The following is a 23,168-nucleotide window of genomic DNA, read 5'->3' as shown; positions in this document are numbered from 1 at the left end:
TTGATGGTCTTGGACACGATCTGGGAGAATTATCTGGATTTTTTTTCCCATTTCTTTCTGCCAGGCATACAGAGTCTCTCACTTTGTTCTTAGCCACCTAAAGCTGGGGGTGGAGTGACATAAGCACCCTCAGGGCCACTCTTGATAAAACTTTGCTGGGTCAGACCTGAAGCCAGCACAATTCTGTGTCTTGCCCAGGGCCCACTGTAACCCCTCCCTGGCTACTGCTTATGTTCACTCAGGCCCTGGGGCTCTGTAATCAGGGATCAAAGCCAGCCAGACCTGGGCCTTCCCTTCTGAGCAGTAAGGTCCCTAGACCCTGAGTAGGCCCACGGGTGCTGTCCAATAGTCAGGGCCAAAAACCTTAGAAGTCTACATGATGTTCTATTGTATTCCAACTGAGCTGGCAGTCAAATCACAAGACACTGACCTTCCTAATCTTCCCCTCCCTTTTCAAAGGCAGAGGAGCCTTACTTTGCAGCCACCACCATCCCGGTATAGAGAGTACTGCCAGATTACTACAGACGCTTCCTTAATGCCCAAGGTCCTTAAGTCAACTTGTCATTGAATGCTGCCTGACCCGGGACTCACCCTTCAGGGCAGTGAACTCCCCTGTAGCCCAGAACAGGTCCAGAACTGACATTCAAGAGTCAAGTCCTAGAATTGGGGACCCCAAAAATCTGCTTGGTTCTCTATCTGCTTGTGGCTATGCTGATCCTAAGGTGCAAGACTAAGTCCCCTTTAATTTTCCCTCTGTTTCTCTCAAGCAAAAGGAGTTTTGCCCCATAGTCATCACAGCTGGTAATGTGCTGAGTCTCATCTGAAGCCAGCATGTTTCAGAAGCTTATCCAAGGTTCTCAATGTAGAACTTGAGTATTGCTGCTGGTTACTCAGGACCCAAGGGCTCTTCAGCTAACAGAAGATGAATGCTGCCAGGACTGAGTCCTTTCCTTCAAGACAATAGGTGACTTTCTGGCCCAGGGTATGTCTAGAAATGTCTGGGAGCTAGATCCTGAAGTGTGGGCCTCAAAGTTCTGACATGTTCCCTATCCTGTTGTGGCTGAGCTGGTATCGAAGATGCTAGACAAAGTCCTCCCCACTCTTCCCTCTCCTGTCCTCAAGCAGAAGGAAGGGGTCTCTTTCGGAGCCTTGATCTATGCAAGCTGGATTTAGGGAAGGGGTGGTGCCAGCACTCCTTTGGCTTCCCCAGCTGGTGTTTCAGTGTGTCATGCACCCCCTCAGTCCACTGTTTCCAGGCCTAGTTCAGCTCAAGGACTGACCTAAGAGTTGCAGTCTTTATGGACTAGACTGCCTTTCAAGTTTACTTGGAGACACAGGGTGCTGTAAGTATCGGTGGTGGGGTTTGCAGGCACTCAAGTTTGGAATACTGTGACCAGGGATTCCCCTCTGGCTAGGGCTGGATTCATTGTCCCTCTGTGGCAGATGTCAGCTGAGTTTGGTCTGATTTTCCCTTCTCTATAACAGGACAGGATCTGCTCTAACAGGACAGGACAGAATTGAGTTAATGCCTCACAATTGCTGTGTTATCTTTCTCTTAGTATCCAGGGATACTCTCCACTCCTCACCACTGCTGCTACCAAGGGTGAGGGAGGGGTGGCCTCAGAGATTTAGAACTGCTTTTTCTACCTCCACAGTTCCTCTTTCAGTGATAGGCAGTTAAAACCAGGTACTGTGAGTGCTCACCTGATTTTTGGTTCTTATGAAGGTGGTTTTATTTTTATTTTTATTTTTATTTTCTGTGTAGATACTTGTTAACTTGATGTTCTTGTGAGGGGCATGATAGAAGGAACTTTATATTATCCCATCTTGCTCCACCTCTATCACTGCATCATTTATATAAGAGACTTGATTATCCATGGATTTTGGTATCCGCAGCGGTTCTGAAACCAATTCCCAGCATACAGGGGTGACTGTATACTAATCATAGAAAATGACAAAGCCAATCAAAGATGATTTATCTCCACTGAGAGAGTTGCACTTGGTACTTTTTTCAAACATATTACACTAGTTATTATTACCACATGTGCACAAGCCTAATGACAAATACTTTAATATGACCGTTATCATAATAGCATTTTGCTAAAATCATTTTCATTATTAACTTGTACACAGATATACTTCCATTTTCATTCTTTCTAAGCTTTGATGATAAGTGAATCTGTTATTTTGAAAAAAAAAAAAAAAGTGTGTATCTCCATGTTTTGCTTCTTGTTTTGTCTTGTTGCGTGAACAGATGACCAAAGTAGACAATACAGGTTTGAACTTCAAGGGTCCAATTATGCATGAATTTTTTTCTAACCAAAGAGGGATTGAAAATATACTATTTGGGGGGTGCCCAAGATGGCCAAATAGGAACAGCTCCAGCCTCCAGCTCCCAGAGTGAGCGACACAGAAGACTGGTGATTCCTGCATTTTCAACTGAGGTACCGGGTTCATCTCACTGGGATGTGTTGGAGAGTCAATGCTGGTCCGTGGGTGCAGCCCAAGCAGCGAGAGCTGAAGCAGGGCGAGGCATCGCCACACCTGGGAAGCTCAAGGGAGGAGGGAATTCCTTTTCCCAGTCAAGGGAAATTGAGACACACAACACCTGGAAAATCGGGTAACTCCCATCCTAATACTGCGCTTTACCAAGGGTCTTAGCAAACAGCACACCAGGAGATTATATCCCACACCTGGCCTGGAGGGTCCCACACCCATGGAGCCTCTCTCATTGCTAGCACAGAACACAACAGTCTGAGATCTAACTGAAAGGCAACAGTGAGGCTGGGGGAGGGACACCCACCATTGCTGAGGCTTAAGTAGGTAAACAAAGCCCCCAGGAAGCTCAAATTGGATGGAGCCCACTGCAGCTCAAGGAGGCCTGCCTGACTCTGTAGACTCCACCTCTGGGGACAGGGTATAGCTAAACAAAAAGCAGCAGAAACCTCTGCAGATGTAAAAGTCCCTGACTGACAGCTTTGAAGAGAGCAGTGGTTTTCCCAGCACGGAGGCTGAGATCTGAGAATGGACAGACTGCCTGCTCAAGTGGGTTCCTGACCCCTGAGTAGCCTAACTGGGAGACATCCCCCACCAGGTGCAGACCGACATCTTACACCTCACACGGCTGGGTACACCCCTGAGATAAAGCTTCTAGAGCAAGAATCAGACAGCAACACATGCTGTTCAGCAATATTCTATCTTCTACAGCCTCCGTTGCTGATACCCAGGCAAACAGGGACTAGAGTGGACCTCAAGCAAACAAACAGTAATCAAAACAGCATGGTACTAGCACCAAAACAGAGATGTAGACCAATGGAACAGAACAGAGCCCTCAGAAATAATACCACACATCCACAGCCATCTGATCTTTGACAAACCTGACAAAAACAAGAAATGGGGAAAGGATTCCCCATTTAATAAATGGTGCTGGGAAAATTGGCTAGCCATAAGTAGAAAGCTGAAACTGGATCCTTTCCTTTCTCCTTATAAGAAAATTAATTCAAGATGGATTAGAGACTTAAATGTTAGACCTAAAACCATAAAAACCCTAGAAGAAAACCTAGGTAATACCATTCAGGACGTAGGCATGGGCAAGGACTTCATGTCTAAAACACCAAAAGCAATGGCAACAAAAGCCAAAATTGACAAATGGGATCTCATTAAACTAAAGAGCTTCTGCACAGTAAAAGAAACTACCATCAGAGTGAACAGGCAACCTACAGAATGGGAGGCAATTTTTGCAATCTACTCATCTGACAAAGGGCTAATATCTAGAACCTACAAGGAACTCAAGCAAATTTACAAGAAAAAAACAACCCCATCAAAAAGTGGGTAAAGGATATGAACAGACACTTCTCCAAAGAAGACATCCATACAACCAACAGACACATGAAAAAATGCTCATCATCACTGGCCATCAGAGAAATGCAAATCAAACCACAATGAGATACCATCTCACACCAGTTAGAATGGCGATCATTAAAAAGTCAGGAAACAACAGGTGCTGGAGAGGATGTGGAGAAATAGGAACACTTTTACACTGTTGGTGGGATTGTAAACTAGTTCAACCATTATGGAAAACAGTATGGCGATTCCTCAAGGATCTAGAACTAGAAATATCATTGGCCCAGCCATCCCATTACTGGGTATATACCCAAAGGATTATAAATCATGCTGCTATAAAGACACATGCACACGTATGTTTATTGCGGCACTATTCACAATAGCAAAGACTTGGAATCAACCCAAATGTCCATCAGTGACAGACTGGATTAAGAAAATGTGGCACATATACACCATGGAATACTATGCAGCCATAACAAAGGATGAGTTTGTGTCCTTTGTATGGACATGGATGCAGCTGGAAACCATCATTCTCAGCAAACTATCGCAAGAACAGATAACCAAACACCGCATGCTCTCACTCATAGGTAGGAATTGAACAATGAGATCACTTGGATACAGGTAGGGGAACATCACACACCAGGGCCTATTGTGAGGAGGGGGAAGAGGGGAGGGATGGCATTAGGAGATATACCTAATCTAAATGACGAGTTAGTGGGTGCAGTACACCAACATGGCACATGTATACATATGTAACAAACCTGCACGTTGTGCACATGAACCCTAGAACTTAAAGTTTAATAATAAAAAAAACTCCTAAAATTATATTCAAATAAAAGGGTCTCAGATTTATTATTATTAGAATTTCATTGGCCACAGACACAGCCTCAGAAAGGGAACAAAACATGTTTCAAGCCACTTCAAAGTATTAAAAACTACACTGCATAAGTTATACTTAAATTTGAAAGCCCTATTCTGCCTTGGATCCAGGCTTGTATCTGATGTGCTATTAACTAGAGTTGTCAAGCACTAAGGGCTTTCAAATTTAAGTAGTTGATTTTATGAATTCCTATATGTTATTGAAGGTAGCAAATGTCACATTTTGCCAAGATTGAAGTTGAATATGTCATTTATTATAATTTTATTAAATTGTTGAGTTTATTTTTTCTATCATCTATTTACTCAGCCAACAACTGAGCCTAGGACATCCCTGAACGTACAGTGGTGAGTCAAGACAAAAGAAAATCCTAAGAGAAATATCTGTAAATAAGTTGAATATAGGATTATGGCACGTTTAAAAATAGAAACAGAAAAACTGTATTTAAGCATGAGAACTTTGAAGCTATTTTGTCAACATGACAACTTGCTTGAAAATTTTTATAAGAAAATAATACATGGATCCTACCCTAAAACACACACATTATGCATTTTTGTACCATTTATACAAAGCACCAAGGATTGTGAAAAGCACATATCATTTGTAACCCATGAAAAGAAATGTCTTACTCCTTTCTAGAATTTTTTCAGTGCTTAAGTACTATTTTTAATACACATATTCCAAATTCTCATAATTTTTCCTTTCATAAAGATGTAAAGAAAATATTTATCTACAGTACATACATACACGTTCATGGACACACAGACACATACACACATATACATGGAGGGGTAGATTATGTAATTAGAAAACAGTATATGAATGCCTAAGATTATTTCCCCAAGCTTTTGAATTTTATTTTGTAAAATTGCATAGTAAAATCCCTTATAATGCAGCAGATGGAAAACCAAGGAACTTGGTTTTATTCCCAGACTGCCACCGGTTTGCAGCAAGTCTTGAAGAAATGATTCAATTTGTCTGTACCATTTATGAATGTAGAAAATTTCATCGTTTTCCAGTTCATGGAGATGATGTCAAGGTTAATTATAAAAATACTTAAAATTTAAAATTCAAAATATATGTCTAACTAATTGAAATTTGAGAATGCATATTAGCATTGAAAAAACTAAGACCTCCACTACAGGGTACATTATATCAAGTCACAGAATCTGAATGTTCCTGATGTAATTAATAGAAAAGGCTATTCTTTTTAATTTCCACTTTAATTTTAAATCATTTGACAGCTGTAGGAACAACGTAAACTACATGAATTGGGATTACACATGGTTAGGAGGATCTTTTCAAGGTGAGTTTATAAGTGGTCTTTCCTTCTTTGGGTACTGATAGGGTTTGAATGTGTGTCCCCGCTCACCAAATCTCATGTTGAAATGTGACTCCCAATGTTGGAAGTGGGATCTAGTAGGAGGTATTGGGGGTGGATCCCTCATGAATGGCTTGCTGCTATCCCATAGTAATGAGTGGTAATGAGTTCTCCTGAGAGGGGACTATTTAAAATGAGCCTGACAGTTCCTCCCCTCTGGCTGTCTCCCTCTCTTGACATGTGACAGGCCTGCTCCTCTTCTCCTTCCGTCATAAGTAAAAGCTTCCTGAATGCTGGTGCAATGCTGGTACAACCTGCAGAACTAACAGCCAAATGAAACTAATTTATTTACAAATTACCCGGCCTTGGGTATTCATTTATAGCAAGGCACAGTGAACTAACACAGACACATTTGCCATATTTTGGCGGAGTGAGTATCAAATTTTGCCTACACACAAGGATATTAATAGGAGAAGGAAAAATCAGTCCTTTGGTCTTGAGCATGGTAACAATTTTTTAAACATTGAAGAAAAAAAATCCACCAATAAGAAAAACAGATAAATAATACTTTATTAAAATTAAGAACTTCTCATCCACTTACAACATAAGAAAGTATGCAAGTAAGCCACACATTGAAAACAATCTAAATGTGTTGAGGAGAATTGATAAGTACATTATATACTACCTTGCAATAAAGACATTCATAAATTGCTATATAAAACAATATGGATACATTTCACAATGTTAAGTTAAAAAAGTCAAACTCAAAAAGTATATAAACTATATGTTTCCACTTATATGAATTTCCAAAATAAGCAAAGCTAATATTTGATAACAGAGATCAGTTATCTTTGAGTAGAAATACTAAGTGTGCAACATCCTGAGGGGTTTGATGGGGTTTTGGAAATAGCCTACTTATAAACTTGTATGATATTATCTTATTATAGTAGAATAAGATAGTATTTCATATATATGTATAAATTTACTGGGATTATACTTAAAATATGTATGTTTTGCTGAATGTAATTTATACCTCAATATATAGAGAAGGAACTAAAACAAACAAACAAACAAAAAAGTCAGATACAACATAAAGTTTTATTCTTTTTATAATGCCACCAAAATTATAGCTCAAAGTAACCTACTGGGTTCAAAGAAGAGAAACATTAAATATATGGTGGGGAAATATTACTGTAGTCAATTTTAAAGAAATAGTGTTCATTAAAATATCAGGCTTTGTAATATAAACACAATATTCCTGAATAACTTAAGAGAAAATGTCATATCACTGTATAAATTAAGCATGTTAGACAGAGATGTAAAAAGTGTATTTGTTCAGGAATAGTAAATAAATCTCATTTAGATGGTTGTTCAGACAAACAGCTTATAGCAAATATATTCAGGCATATGTTTTATGTAAACTATAGTCTACTATCAAAAACAAAGTAGAGACTATTATGTCTCTATTATTTATTCATAAAATTAGAAGTGCTGCAGAGAAAATTTCATTTGTTTCTTTAGTAAACATTGTCAATGCATTTCAGAAATTACTTTTCAAAGTTTTCACTTGAAAATATTTGTTTCTCTTATCTCTTCCATCAACTGCTGCATTTTAGTTGTAGTTCACAAACTACTATTTCCTGAGGGCTTTATATCCATTTCTTTCTCCTTTATGAGACTTACTAGATCTTTATAGAGAGTATCTCAACAGTGAAAAAGGTATTATAATAAATGAAAGGATGTCTTTACATGGGAACTCATGTGATAGAACTACAAGGCAGAACACTGAGTAGCCATACTTTTAGATCTTTTTAAGACTACGTTAAAAGCTCAGCTTCTTTAGAATATAATAATTTTAGTGCTGTCTGTGTTACCAGAGGCAAAGCACAAAACCAATTCAAGAAATACATTCTAACCTAATAATCTAAGCATTCGTTATTTACGCATTATATTCACTGTATTTCTTAGTTACAGTAAGATAAAATTGGCATTAAGGCAATGTAGAAAGCAAAACATTTAATTGAATTATTATATTGCACAAATAGAGCTTGAAGTACTCAGATATTAATTCAATATGCTCATAATAAAAGTGTTATTGCTATTACCTTAATATATGTATCAAGTCAGAGGCTTATTTCATGAGCTCTGTGACATTGTAACATAAAACCTTTCTAGTGCATACACAATTGTAGGTCATTCTGTCACCATTTACTGATTAGGTATTGAACTTTCACTGTGTGACAAGCACTACCTTAGGCAATGAGGAAATAGCAGTAAAGAGAAACTTTCAACTCTCATGGAACTCCCATGATGGGGTAAAGAAAACAGATATTAAAAAATAAAAATAAACACAAGGGATGATACGTACCATAAAAAGTAAAGCTGGCACAGAATGATCTGGAATAGAAAGGATTTGACTGCTTTTAAAATTCTCTGTGCAATATATATATAAATGTATAGCACAGTTCTGAAAGGAGTAAGAGGGTAGTCATGTGATTGGAGGGAAACACTGGTGTTTTAATAAACAGTGGCTATGAGTAGGTTCTGAGGTGGGAGAAAAAAGTGCAGTTTGGCTAAAGCTAAGGGAGTGAGGATAAAAATGGTAGTTATGACTTCAGAAATTTAACTGGTTATTCTAACAAGTGGAGTGCTACCTTATAAACTAAATAGTATTTTCAACTTTCAAATAATGTGGCTAAGATCAATATAATTTTTCTACAAACCATTCTTCTTTTCCTTATTATTATTAATCAATATCATGTTTCTATTCTTTTTATCTGGAGCACTTCAGTAATGTTGACCACTCTGGCCAAATAAACACATCAATGTTCCTATCTTGATGGACCATTTTGAAATATTAAGTACACTTGTAAATTTCATAAGAGACAGAGGAGGAAAGTATAGAAGGAGAGAAAGCATATGAAAGGCATTTTATAGTTTATCAAAATATGTATACTAACACTTCTTTTAAAAAATAGAAAAAGCCCACTATCTCTCTCTATATAGAGATATATATTTTATATATATATATATATTTGATAATTAAGATAGCATTTAATTTACTCATATTTACAAAATCAAATATTGGCTTATTATAAATGAAATGATCTCCTGAGACTAGTAATATATTCCATTCTACTTCCTACACTATTGGATTTTGTCTTTCATTCATTAAACATTTGAATTACACAATATTTCAAAATATTTGATTGTCTTAATTAAAAGTATTTGTACTTAAGTTAGCATATGGCTTAAACATCCATTTCTTCCTTTTAATCACCTGTGAGTTATCTTACCTTCTCCCCTATTTGTTTTATTTGTTACATTTATGAAAATTCAAAGTACTTTAATTGCCAAAAGTTGAACCAGAACTATTATTACCCAAAAAAAGATGTTGAAGAATAATACAATCTGACACATGGTCACTTACCACTCAATGATTTTTCTATTTACTTCATTTTATAATCATGTTTTGGCTGAGAAGCTGTCAGAAAGTAACAAAAATGATAACCCCAAAAGACAACGATATGTCACTTTACCACACCAAACTGCAATCCTCATGTCATTATCATCATAACCATCTCTTACAATGCACTACACTAGTCACTAAATTATTTGACATTTATATTTTTTATGGTTCACTAAAACTATTTCACATATTAAAATAATCTTCTATTCATCATTTTAGGAGCAATGCAAAATTAATTTACTGCAGCTACAGCACATTTTTGAAAGCCAAATATTATTTTTCAAAAGCTTTCATTTGGGGTTTATAAATAAAATAACCTTGTATTTTGTATTAATAATCAGAAAGCCATATATAAGCTTTAGAACAGGTAAAATGTTCCTATAATCCAGAGGGAGAGATTGGCAGGAAATTTTATAAGGAGCCTTTCCATAGTTGAATTTGTTTTTCTTTCTGAGTCTTTGGATCACTTATTACTATACTAAAAATAAAACGCTAATGTGATATCAAGAAAAATATCAAAATTATTACAAAGCTACAGTAATTATGGGAGTGTGGTTTTGGAATAGGAAGAGATAAATTCACCGAAAGTACAAAATGCAAATTCCTGAAATACATGAAATCTATAAGAGAATCTATATGAATATATATACATATATATATATGAATCTATAAAAGAATTGGAACAAAACATTAATGACAAATAATGGCTTCGGCAAGTCCATAGGGAAAAAAGAAAGAAAAGAGAAGAGGAGAGGAGAGATATTATCCATGTACCTCACACCATACAAAAGAAGGCTAATGACCTAAAAGTAAAAATGAAAACAATAAAAATCAAACAATATCATTATCTCAGAAAATAATATTATTTGGGTTTTTAAAAGAAGGAAATTGTATAATATGCATCAACATGGAGGAACCCAAAAGATGTCATGTTAAGGGAAACAAGTCAGTCACACTAAGACAAATACTGCTTGATTCCACTTACAGGTGGTGCCCAAAATAGTCAAATACATAGAAAGGAAGAATGAAATGGTAGTTGCTAGAAGCTGGGGAAGAGAAAAATGGGGAGTTAATAATCAACAGGCATAAAGTTTCTGTTAAGCAAGATGCATAATTTCTAGAGGTCTATTATAAGGCACTATGCTTAAAGTGAAAAATACTGTTTTATACACTTAAAAATGTGTAAAGAGAGTAAATCTCATATTTAATATTCTTACCACAATAAAGTAAAATTGATAAGGAGGAAATAATAAAGGACATTGAACAGACACTTCACAAAAGTAAAAGTTCAAATGGCCAAAACCTTAAAAATAAAAACCTTAACTTTTTTAGTTGTTAGGTATATGTGAAAACAAAAGCAACAAAACATCACATGCTTTCATTACATATCCACCAGCCTAACAAACATTTATGGTTTATATTATGTAGGAAGGTATATTAAAATATTAAACTTACAAAACAAAAAAAGGGGTCAGCGCAATTCAGAGTAGTGTCCTACAGCTGAAACAAAGAGATAAGCCTGGAGACAGGATATCTAGGATATGGAGTGTCTCAACGCTGATGCTTTTCCATTTATGATCTATATTGGGCTAATAAAATTTTGTAATTAACCAGAATTTTAATTTCAGTTTATTATTACTGTTGAATTGCATACATACATATATGCACACTTCTGAGATATATAGTGTGCACAATAAACTGTTTTTTAAAGGAATAAGAGAGAATAGTGAGAAAGAAGAAGAGAGAAAGATAATATATCCAATACTTATTATATAAAATTGGCTCACATGATTATGGAGGTTGAGAAGATTGCAAATGATCTACCATTTGCAATCTGAAGCCCCAGAACAGCTGGTAATTTCAGTCTCAGCTTGAAGATCTGAGAAGTAGAATAACTGAGAAAGTACATTCTAGTCTGACTTCAAAGGCCTAAGATCAAAAGAGATGATGGAGTTAGTTCCAATCCAAGGGCAGAAGACTGAGTTCCAGCTCAAACAGTTAGGCAGAGAGAACTAATCCTCCCTTAGCCTAACTTTTGTTCTATTCAGGCCTACAATGGATTGAATGAACCCAACCGTATTACCGAGTTCAATCTGTTTTACTCAGTCTACCAATTTAAATGTTAATTTTATGCAGAAACACTCTCACAGACAAACCCAGAATAATGTTTAACTAAGTGTCTGGGCCCCCCATGTCTCAATCAAGTCGACCTATAAAATTAAGCATAACAGAGAATATAAATAATTCTTTTGGGGATATATTTTTTAAAAGGAAGGAAAAAATATGAAGTAACCAAAGGAGTAATAAGATAAAGAGAAAATGTTTTTATACTTATGTGAAAGATCTAGTAGATGTGGAAAATGGTGATGCAGGAGAGAAAGGAAGAAATGGCTAGTTCGATGTTTTTCTGTGGGCATGAATAAATCAGATGTAGTGTCCATCTGATCAGTCTTTGCTATGATAATAGGCAAGTCATTCACAAAAATAGAATTAAAGGTAGCATATAAAGACATAAATAATACACTGCTTGTATCTAAGAAACCTAAATCTTATAATCATGCTAACATTCCCCAAATTCAACTATAATTTAATTACTATTCTAATAAAAGTTCTAAATTAACTTTTATTTGTGAATATGTGTGCACATACATAGCCAGTAACATGATAATAAATTGCATTTAGTTGTAGAAGTATTCAAAGTGAGCAAAGGGAATTCTAACAAAGAGGAAAAAGGCAGATAGTATTACCTTACTATTTAGCAGTACTTACCATAAAGCACCTGACGGTTATATGGTATTATCATTGCATTATTATTTGATATAATTAAATTACTTTAAGTTCTGGGATATATGTGCAGAATGTGTAGGTTTGCTACATAGGTTTACATGTACCATTGTGGTTTGGTACCAATAATAGACAAACAGAGAGCCAAATTATCAGTGAATTCCCATTCACAATTGCTACAAAGTGAATAAAATATCTAGGAATATAATTTACAAGGGATGTCAAGGACCTCTTCAAGGAGAACTACAAACTACTACTCAAGGAAATAACAGAGGATGCAAACAAATGGAGAAACATTCCATGCTCATGGATAGGAAGAATCATATCATGAAAATGGCCATACTGCCCAAAGTAATTTATACATTCAATGCTATCCCCATCAGACTACCATTGACTTTCCTCACATAATTAGAAAAAAACTACTTTAAATTTCATATGGAACCAAAAAAGAGCCTGTATAGCTAAGATAATCCTAAGCAAAAAGAACAAAGCTGGAGGCATCATGCTACCTGACTTCAAACTATACTATAAGGCTACAGTAACCAAAACAGCATGGTATTGGCACCAAAACAGATATATAGACCAATGGAACAGAACAGAGGTCTCAGAAATATTTAATTTTTAGTAAAGAAGCTTAAGTTACTGGTTATATATTTTCTCTCTTTTGTAGTTATTAATATTTATTTATAAAAATAGTGTGTATATATATACTCCAATTAACTATAAATTATTACAGTGAATTTAGAACTCTATAAGTTGCTTAATTAGGGAAATAATAAATTTCTGGTAATAGCATAAAACATTTTGAAGAAAATGAAGGTGGAAAAGAAAAGCTTAAGTGACTTGCAAAAAGAAAACCATCTAAAAATATACAAGATTAAAAAAAATGAAAATCAGGTTTTAGATTTGTTCATGTTTTCTATGGGAAAAAAGAAGAGTTGATGGAGAAAAGAAAATAAGAAACAAGCATCTTCTTAGTGTGATTGGAAAAGGATAGAGGAACATCTCTTAAATATCACATAAGGTAGATACTTGAATAGACAAAGCATTTATCTCAGAATCACCTGAGGTGTAGTTAAAAACACAGAGAGTTGGGTCCTACTCCAAGCCTACTTAAACAGAAGCTTTAAATTTTTGGCCTAAAATCCACATCTCTGTGTGTTTTATATGCACATTAAATTTGAGTAGCAGTCCTTTAGACAGACATTTGTCAGAGAAGCCATTTCACAAAGATTTTGTTGCCTTTCAAGAGATTATTTGGTAGGAATCTAGCTATTAATTCAATTGAGATCCACCCTAGGGACGTATTTGAAGTAATTTAAATCCTGCTAACTAAGGAGTTTGATGTGTGCTACAGATCAGCACATGAGTTCAATTTATTTTGAATACTATTAGGAACAAAAGGCACAGAACTAATCAAAAAAAATTGGTATTTTCTTAAAACTGGCTGAGTTGAAAGAGTGTTATTTCTCTTCAGAATAAGAGGCTAGAGGAATTTTGTTCTACTTTAACATATAGTAATGAATTAATTGTATCCATTAAAATAGTAATTTGGCTTGCAGGTTGCATTAAGAAATACAAATAAGAGGATGTGATAAGATATGGAATGTAAGACAAGATCATCACTTTCCTAATTTTGAAACTTGTTTAAAGCCCCAGAGCCTCTCAGTCCAGCCTAAGCTTCTTTTATTTTTCTTTTCTTTCACCAGCCCTGAGATGATTTAACTTCCCACCAGATTGTAACACAGTATGGTGTGGAGAGATCAACTGGACTCCTAAACTCATCCTCTTCTGCCAAATTTGAATAAATTCAGCCTTATTTTTAAACATGAGTAACTATAAGGGACTTCTCAAAGATTAACAAAAATAACACATGATTGATAATGTAGGGAACTATGAGAACTATTGAAAATGCCAGGATTTTTTCTTCCTAAATATCACCCAATTTAAAGAAAATTAGAATTTTTCTCCATCTCTAAACTAATTTTATTTTCATTGATTTCACAAATATTCACTCAGTAGTCAGAATAATGATTTATTAAGGTTCTATTAGTAGTTTCTTCCTCTGCATATTTCTACACTTCCAAATATGCTTCATTTAGAGCAGGTAGCCATATTTTGTACTGGCTCAGTGAAAGGAATATAACAAGTAGAAAAGAAAATAAGAGTTTCTAAAGTAAACTTTTCTTCTAGGATACTTGTTACTATTATTTTTGAGATCTTGGAGTGAGAATTTTTTCTAAAGTAGAAGACAGTGAGGGGAAAAAACAACAGAAAGAAAGAAAGAGGAAAAGATATCCCTATATTAGGAAGGAAAAAGGAGGTCCATAAATCCTATGATTGTTACTCCTACATGTCTCTGTCTATAGAAGGTGAGCTGGTAAAGAGAAATGAATAATCCATAGTGGTCCTATAAGTGGCTCCTGGTTTTCCACTTCAGCAGCATAGGACTCTCATGTCGAAGTCATTCAAAGGTTTCTCTGTGCTAATGCCCCAAGATTCTCGGAGGAAAGACATATGAACCAAACTTGGAGGCATCAGCCTTTATTTGTGTTGGCTATACAGATTTTTGAGGAATATTGAGTTGGTAAAGGTGGAGAGGAAGCTCTTTTAAAGATTTTGTAATACACTTCTGGGTGATCCAGTATTATTAGAGCTTTTTCATTTATATAGTAAGAAATATAACATTTTAAAATTTTACTTTAAGTTCTGGGATATATGTGCAGAATGTGCAGGTTTGCTATATAGGTTTACATGTACCATAGTGGTTTGTGCACCTATACACTGCAAATAGTGGTTAAAATTCCAAACCTTCTATTTCATCATCATTCAAATTGCTCTGTATGGTAATACTAAGCACAGTCCTGGAGGACACAGAAAGATTGCAGAACAGAAGCCTACATCATTTATGCCTCCACCAGGAACACCACATTTTAACAACTATCAGCACACAGAAAAACACTTGTCAAAATAACCAAAAATCAGGTTATTTTGGTATTGAAGGGGCTAAGAAATAGAATCTTAAATAACCAATACCACCCTTTCCCCATCCCCTGGCAGCAGCTTTGTGTGGGGAGGAGAACCTGTACTTGAGGGAGAGGGAGCACAGTGACTGGAGAATTTTGCATTGAACTCAGTGTTCTCTGTCACAGCAGAAAGCAAAGCTGTGCTGGGCTCAGCCACTGCCCACACATGGAGGAGGCATTTGGACCAGATCTAGCCAGATGAGAATTGAATATCTCAATGGTTGGAACTTGAATGTCTTGGCACTGAGGGCCAAAGTGCTCTAGTGTCCTAGGTAAACTTGAAAGGCAGTCTAGGACATAAGGATTACAATTCATAGGTAACTGCTAGTGCTGGGCTGGGCTCAGAGTCAGTGGATTAGAGTAGCATGCAACCTAGGGAGACATCAGCAAAGGCAGCTAAGGGAGTTTTTCCATCACCACTCCTGCAACCCCAGGCAGTGTAACCCACTACAAGGAAAGTGACTCCTTACTTCTGCTTAAAGAGAAGAGAGCAAAGAGTAAAGAGAACTTTATCCTGCACCTTAGATAACAGTTCAGCCACAGTAGAACAGGGCACTGGGTGGAGTTATAAGGTCCCCATTCCAGGAGCTAGCTCACTGATAACATTTCTATGCATACCCCAAGAAAAAAAGGACATCTGCTGCCTTGAAGGGAAAGACCCAGTCCTGGAAGGATTTAACACCTACTAACAAAAGAGTCTTGGTTCCTGAATAACCAGCAGTGATAATCAGGTAGCATGTCATGGGCCTTGGTATCTGAAACATGCTGACTTCAGCTGTAACCCAACACACTTCCAGCTGAGGTGACTATAGTGGAACTCACTTCGTTTGAGAAAAGCAAAGAGAAAATTAAAGGGAATTTTGTCTTGCATTCTAGGTACCAGATCAGTTACAGTGGAGGAGAACAACAAACAGGATTTGGGGGTAAGTGAGTCCAGGGCTAGGGACTTGGACAGCATTTTTGGACCAGTCCTGGGGCAGAGGGGAGCCCAGTGACCTGAAGAAGTCCCAGGCTTGGCAGCATTCACCACAGGATGACTGAAGAGCCCATGGGCTTTAAGTGAACATCAATGGTGGTCTGGCAGAACCCCCCATTGGCTAGTGGTAGGGATAGCTACAGGGATAGGATCCCCTGCCTGTGAACAGGGAAGGGTAGAGTGGGAAGGACTTTGTATTGTGCTATGAGTGCCAGCACAGATGTAATAGAATAGAATATCAGGTAAATTTCTATGGTTTCTGACTGTGATCTCTGGTTTCCAGATAGGATCCCTGGACCCACCAGGGGCCTGGGGGAACTCACTACCCTGAAGGGAAAGACATTAACCTGGCTGGCTTTGCTACCTATTGATTGTAGAGCCCAAAGGCCTTGAGTGAACATAACTGGTATTAAGGTAGTGGTTAGAGCAGGCCTTGGGTAAAACCCACTGCTGTGCTGGCTTCATGTGTGACCCAGCACAGTCCCAGTGGTGGTGACCACAGGAGTACTTGCATCACCACACTCCCAGTTTAAGACATATCAGGGGGGGAGAGAGGGAGAGAGAGAGAGAGAGAGAGAGAGAGAGAGAGAGAGAGAGAAACTCCATTTGTTTAAGAGAAATTAAGAGAAAAAGACAAAGAGTCTCTGCCTGGTGATCCAGATAATTCTTCTGAATCTTATCCAAGACCACCAAGGTGATACTTCTATCAAAGTACTGTGTGAAGCCACGGCATTATTGGGCTTAGGGCCAAAGTTCCTTCTAATCCTGGAAAGCATTGCCAAGAAGGATAGCCTGAAACAAGCCCAGACTGCAAACATTATGATAAATATCAAATTCTTCAATGCACAGACACCGACAAACATCTAAAAACATTAAGACCATGTGAGAAAACAAGACCTTACAAAATTAACTAAATAAGGCACCCATTCTGGAGAAACAGAGATACACGACTTTTCAGAACAGTTGTTTTAAGAAAACTCAGAGAAACTCAAGATAACATAGAGAAGTAATTCATAATTCAATCAGATATTTTTTAAAAAAAATATTGAAATAATTACAAAGAATCAAGTAGAAATTCTGGAGTTGAAAACTGAGAACACACCAGAGTCTTTTAATAGCAGAATTACTTAAGCATCAGAAACTACAAGTGAGCTTGAGGACAGACTATGTGAAAATACACAGAGGAGCAAAAAGAAAAAAAAAAAGACAATAAAGCATGTGTACAAGACCTAGAAGTAGCATCAAAAGAAAAAATCTAAGAATCATTAGCCTTAAAGAGGAGGTAGCAAACAAGTTAAGAGTAGAAAGTTTATTCAAAGGCATAATATCAGAGAACATTCCAAACTTAGAGAAAGGTATTAACATTCAAGTAAAAGAAGATTATAGAAAAACAAACAGGTTTAACCCAAAGGAGACAACAAGGCATTTACTAATTAAACTCCCAAAGGTCAAAAAGGAAGAAAGAATTCTAAAAGCATCAACACACACACAGACACACACACACGCACACACACACACACTCACACACAGACAATAGAGCTCCAATATGTCTGGCAGCAGACTTTTCAATGGACACCCTGCAGGCCAGGAGAGAGTGGCATGACATATTTAAAGTGCTGACGGAAAAAAATAATTTTACTCTAGAATAGTGTAACCAGTAAAAATATTCTTTAAGTATGAATAAGAAATAAAGATATTCCTAGACAGACAAAACCTGAAAGATTTCATCAACACTATATTAGTTTTATAAGAAATGCTAAAGGGAGTTCTTCAGTCTGTTAAAAAGAAGTATGTTAGTGAGCAAGCAGAAATTATGCAAAACTCACTGGTCATTGCAGGCACACAGAAAAACCCAGAATATTATTATACAGTACATGTAGTATGTAAACTGCTCTGAAGTAGAAAGACTAAAAGATAAACAACAACAAAAAAATACTATGACAACTTTACAAGACATAGACAGCACAATAAAACATAGAGAAACAATGAAAAGTTAAAGACTGGGGAGACAATGTTGAAGTGTAGAATTTTTATCAGTTTTCTTATCACATGTTTGTTAGTATGTTTATGCAGTCGGTGATAAATTGTCTTCAGTTTAAAAAAATGGGTTATAAGATAGCATTCACAAACTTCATGGTAACCTCAAAGTGAAAAAGATACAATAGATGCACAGGAAATACAAAGTAAGAAATTAAATCATACCACCAGATAAATATTCACTAAAAGGAAGACAGGAAGGAAGGAATAAGTGAAGAGAGGGGCACAAAACAACAAAAAATAACAAAACGACAGAAGTAAGCCCATATGTATGAATAATAGTATTAAATGTAAATGGACAAAACTCTACAATAAAAATAAAGAGTGGCTGAATGGATAAAAAATACAAAGGTCACTGATCGTTTTTCTACAAGAAACACACTTCACATACAAACACAAACATAGATGGAAAATACAGGGGTGGAAAAAGATATCCCATGACACCGGAAGTGGAAAAAACAAAACAAAACCAGGAGTCGCTATACTTATATCAAACAAAATAGATTCCGAGAAATAAAAAACATAAGACACAAAGGAAGTCATTATATAATGATGAGCAAGAGGATATAACAATTTTAGCTATATATGCACCCAACACTGTAGCACCCAGATGTATAAACAATATTAGAGCAAAAGACAGAGAGAAATCTCAATACATTAATAACTGGAGACATCAAAGCTCCACCATCAGCACTGAACAGATCTCCTAGACAAGAAAAATCAACAAAGAAACATCTGACTTAATATGCATGATAGAATAAATGGACCTAATAGACATTTATAGAGCATTTCATCCAATGGCTGAAGAATACACGTTCTTCTCCTCAGCAGATGGATCATTCACAAGGATAGACCGTATGTTAAATCACAAAACAAGTCTTAAACATTGAAAAAATTGAAATAATATTAAGCATCTTTTCTAACCACAATGGAATAAAACTAGAAATTAATAAGAGAAGGAATTTTGAAAAGTATACAAACATATGAAAATTTGAAAACATGCTCCCAAATAACCAGTGGGTTAATGAAGACAGAAGAAAATGGGAAATTTCTTGAAACAAATGATAAGGGAAACATAACATATTGAACCCTATGAGATTCAGGGAAAGTAATACTAAGAGGGAAATTTATAGTTGTAAGTGCCTATGTCAAAAAAGAACTTCAAATAAATAACCTAATGATGCATCTTAAAAAATTAGAAAAGCAAAAGCAAAATAAACCCAAAATTAGTGGAAGAAAAGAAATAAAAGGCAAAATTAATGAATTATAAATGAATAAATCAATACCAAATTTCAATTAAAAAATGTTTTTTAAAAAGGTGAACAAAATTGGCAAACCTTTAATCAACTAATGAAGAAAACAAGGGAGAAGACCAAAATAAATAAGGTATCAAAGACGATAAAGAAGACATTACAACTGACACCACAGAAATTCAAAGGATCATTAGTGGCTACTCTGAGCAAAGATACGTCAATAAATTGGAAAATTTAGAGGAAAATGATAAATTCCTAGACAAATACAACCTACCAATATCGAACCATGTAGATATCCAAAATCTTGACAGACCAACAACTAATAATGAGATCAAGGATGTAATAAAATTTCTCCCAGCAAAGAAAAGCCTGGGACCTGATGGCTTCGCCATTGAATTCTAACAAATATTTTAAAAAGAACTAATACCAATCCTACTTAAACTATTTCAAAAAATAAAGTAGGGAATATTTCCAAACAAATTCTATGAGGCTAGTATTACTCTGATACCAAAACCAAAGACACATCAACAGAAAAATACTACATGTTAGTGTTCCTGGTGAACTTTGATGTTCAAATCCTCAACGCAATGCTAGTAGCAAAGCAAATTCAACAACACATTAAAAAAGATCATTTTTCAAGACCAAGTGGCATTTATCTCAGTGATGCAAGGATGGTTCAACATAGGCAAATCAATCAATGTGATACATCATATCAACAGAATGAAGAAGAAAATCCATATGATCATTTCAACTGATGCTGAAAATTCATTTGATAAAATTTAATATCCCTTCACTATAAAAATCCCTCAAAATTGGCATAGAAGGAACATATATCAAAATAATAAGTCATATATTATACACACACAGCTAGTAGCATACTGAATGGGGAAAACCTGAATTTTTTTTCTAAAATCTGAAAAATGACAAGGATGCCCACGTTCACCACTGTTATTCAAAACAGTGCTGAAAGTCCTAGCTAGAGCAATCAAAAAAGAGAAAGAAAACAAGGCCACCCATATAGAAAAGGAAGAAGTAAAATTATCTTTGTTTGCAGATGATATGATCTTATATTTGGAAAAACATAAATGATCCACTAAAAAAAATTATAATTGATAAATGAGTTCACTAAAGTTGCAAGAGACAAAACCAACATACAGAAATCAGAAGCATTACTATATGCCAAGAGCAAACAATATGAAAATGATATAAAGAAATTAATACCATTTATAATAAACATAAAATAAAATACTTAGAAATTAATTTAACCAAAGAAGTGAAAGATTTCTATAATGAAAGCTGAAAAACACCGAAGAAAGAAATGGAAGAGAACACAAAATAATGGAAAAATATTTCATATTCATGTGTTAGAAGAAGTAATACTGCTAAAATTTCCAAACTACCCAAAGCAATCTACAGATTCAATGCAATCCCTATCAAAATACCACAAAAGACCCAAAATAGCTAAAACTATCTTGAATAGCAACAACAACAACAAACAAAACTGGAGGAATCAGATAACCTGATTTTAAATTGTACTACAGACCTACAGAATTCAAAATATTATGGTACTGACATACAAACAGACACATAGACCAATGGAACATAGTAGCCAAGAAACAAATCCACACACTCACAGTGAGCTTGTTTTCAACAAAAGTGCCAAGAACATACACTGGGGAAAGGAAAGTCTCTTCAATAAATGGTTCTGGGACGACTGACTGCAGAAGAATGAAACCAGAACGCTATCTCTTGCCATATACAAAAATATAATCAGAATGGATTAAAGACGTAAATCTAAGACCTTGAACTATGAAACTACTACAAGAAAACATTGAGGAAACTCTCTAGGAAATTGGTCTGGACAAAAATTTCTTGAGTAGTACTCACAAGCACAAGCAATCAAGGCAAAAATTGACAAATGGGATTATATCAAGTTTAAAAGTTTCTGCACGGCAAAGGACACAATCAAGAAAGTGAAGAGACAAGCCACGGAATGGGAGAAAACATTTGCCAATTAGCCATCTGACTAAAGATTAATTTCAGAGTGTATAAGGAGTTCAAACAACTCCATAGGAAAAATATCTAATAGTCTGATTTAAAAATGGGCACAGGCTTTGAATAGATGTTTCTTAAAAGAAGGCATGCAAATGACAAACAGGCATATGAAAAGGTGCTCAACATTATGAATTATCAGAGAAATACAAATTAAAACTACAGGGAGATATCGTCTAATCCCAGTTGAAATGACTTTTATCCAAAACAGGCAATAACAAATGCTGAGAAAAATATGGAAAAAAGGAAAGCCTCAAACACTGTTGGCAGAAATATAAATTAGTACAACCATTATGGAGAACAGTTTGGAGATTCCTCAAAAAACTAAAAATAGAACTACCATATATTCCAGCAATCCTACTGTTGAGTGTATACCCAAAAGAAAGGAAATCTGTATATTCAGGAGGTATCTGCACTCCCATGTTTTTTGCAGCACTATTCAGAGGAGCAAAGATTGGAAGCAAGTTAAGCATTCGTCAACAGATGAATGAATGAATGAAGACAATGTGATACTTATACATAATGGAGTACAATTCAGCCATAAAAATGAATGAGACCCTGTCAGTTCCAACAACATGCATGAAACTAGAGGTAACTATGCTAAGTGAAATAAGCCAAGCACAAAACGACAAATATCACATGTCCTTATTTGTGGAGATAGAGAGTAAGAACACTCATTACCAAATGATGGGAAGGGTAGTAGGTTATGGCGTAGGTGGAGAATTGGGGATAGTTAATGGGTACAAAAGATTAGAAAGAATGAATAAAAGCTAGGGTTTGATAACAGAGTGACAATAGTCAGTAATAATTTAACTGTACATTTAAAAAATAACTAGAAGAGTATAATTGGATTGTAACAAAAGGTTAAATGCTTGAAAGAATGTGCACCCCATTTTCATGACATGATTATTATGCTTTGCATGCTTGTATCAAAAGATCTCATGTACACCATAAATATACACACTGTGTACCCGAATAAACCTTTTGAAAATATAAATAAATGAATAAGCATCATGCTCATTCTCAAATAATTTACATAAATGAATAAATGTGCTTCACCATTGTAAGTATTATAAAAAATGAACAAAATGCTATAGGATCATAGCCAGTAAAATATTGCAGATACAGTTTTATTGAGTAATATGTTTTTGGTTTGGGGAGTCACGTTTCCATAACTTTGTGGGAGCTTAAAAAATAAACAATTCTTCATGGGAAACAAGTCAAATTGGTTAAATAAGGCTCAACTACATATTGAAGATTATTTAAACTGAGATTAAAATATCATTTCGTATTTTTTTTAGAGAATGATTTTCACAATGTTAGAAAAAGGAAGAATTTTCATCCCCTTGTGAAACTTGTTATCTCATCTGTTCTTCAAATAGATTTTCCCAGATTTTGACCTCATTATCATTACATTTCCATTACCACTTCTACCTTAGTCAGCACCCCAATACTACTATCCCCACCACCACTAATGATATAATCATCACTACCAGCATTGTTACCACTTTTACCATCATCACTGTTACT

The sequence above is a fragment of the Theropithecus gelada genome, chromosome 3 (assembly GCF_003255815.1).
Source record: "Theropithecus gelada isolate Dixy chromosome 3, Tgel_1.0, whole genome shotgun sequence".
Classification (NCBI taxonomy): Eukaryota; Metazoa; Chordata; class Mammalia; order Primates; family Cercopithecidae; genus Theropithecus; species Theropithecus gelada.
The sequence above is the reverse complement of the archived record's forward strand: the minus strand, read 5'-3'. Positions refer to the sequence as shown.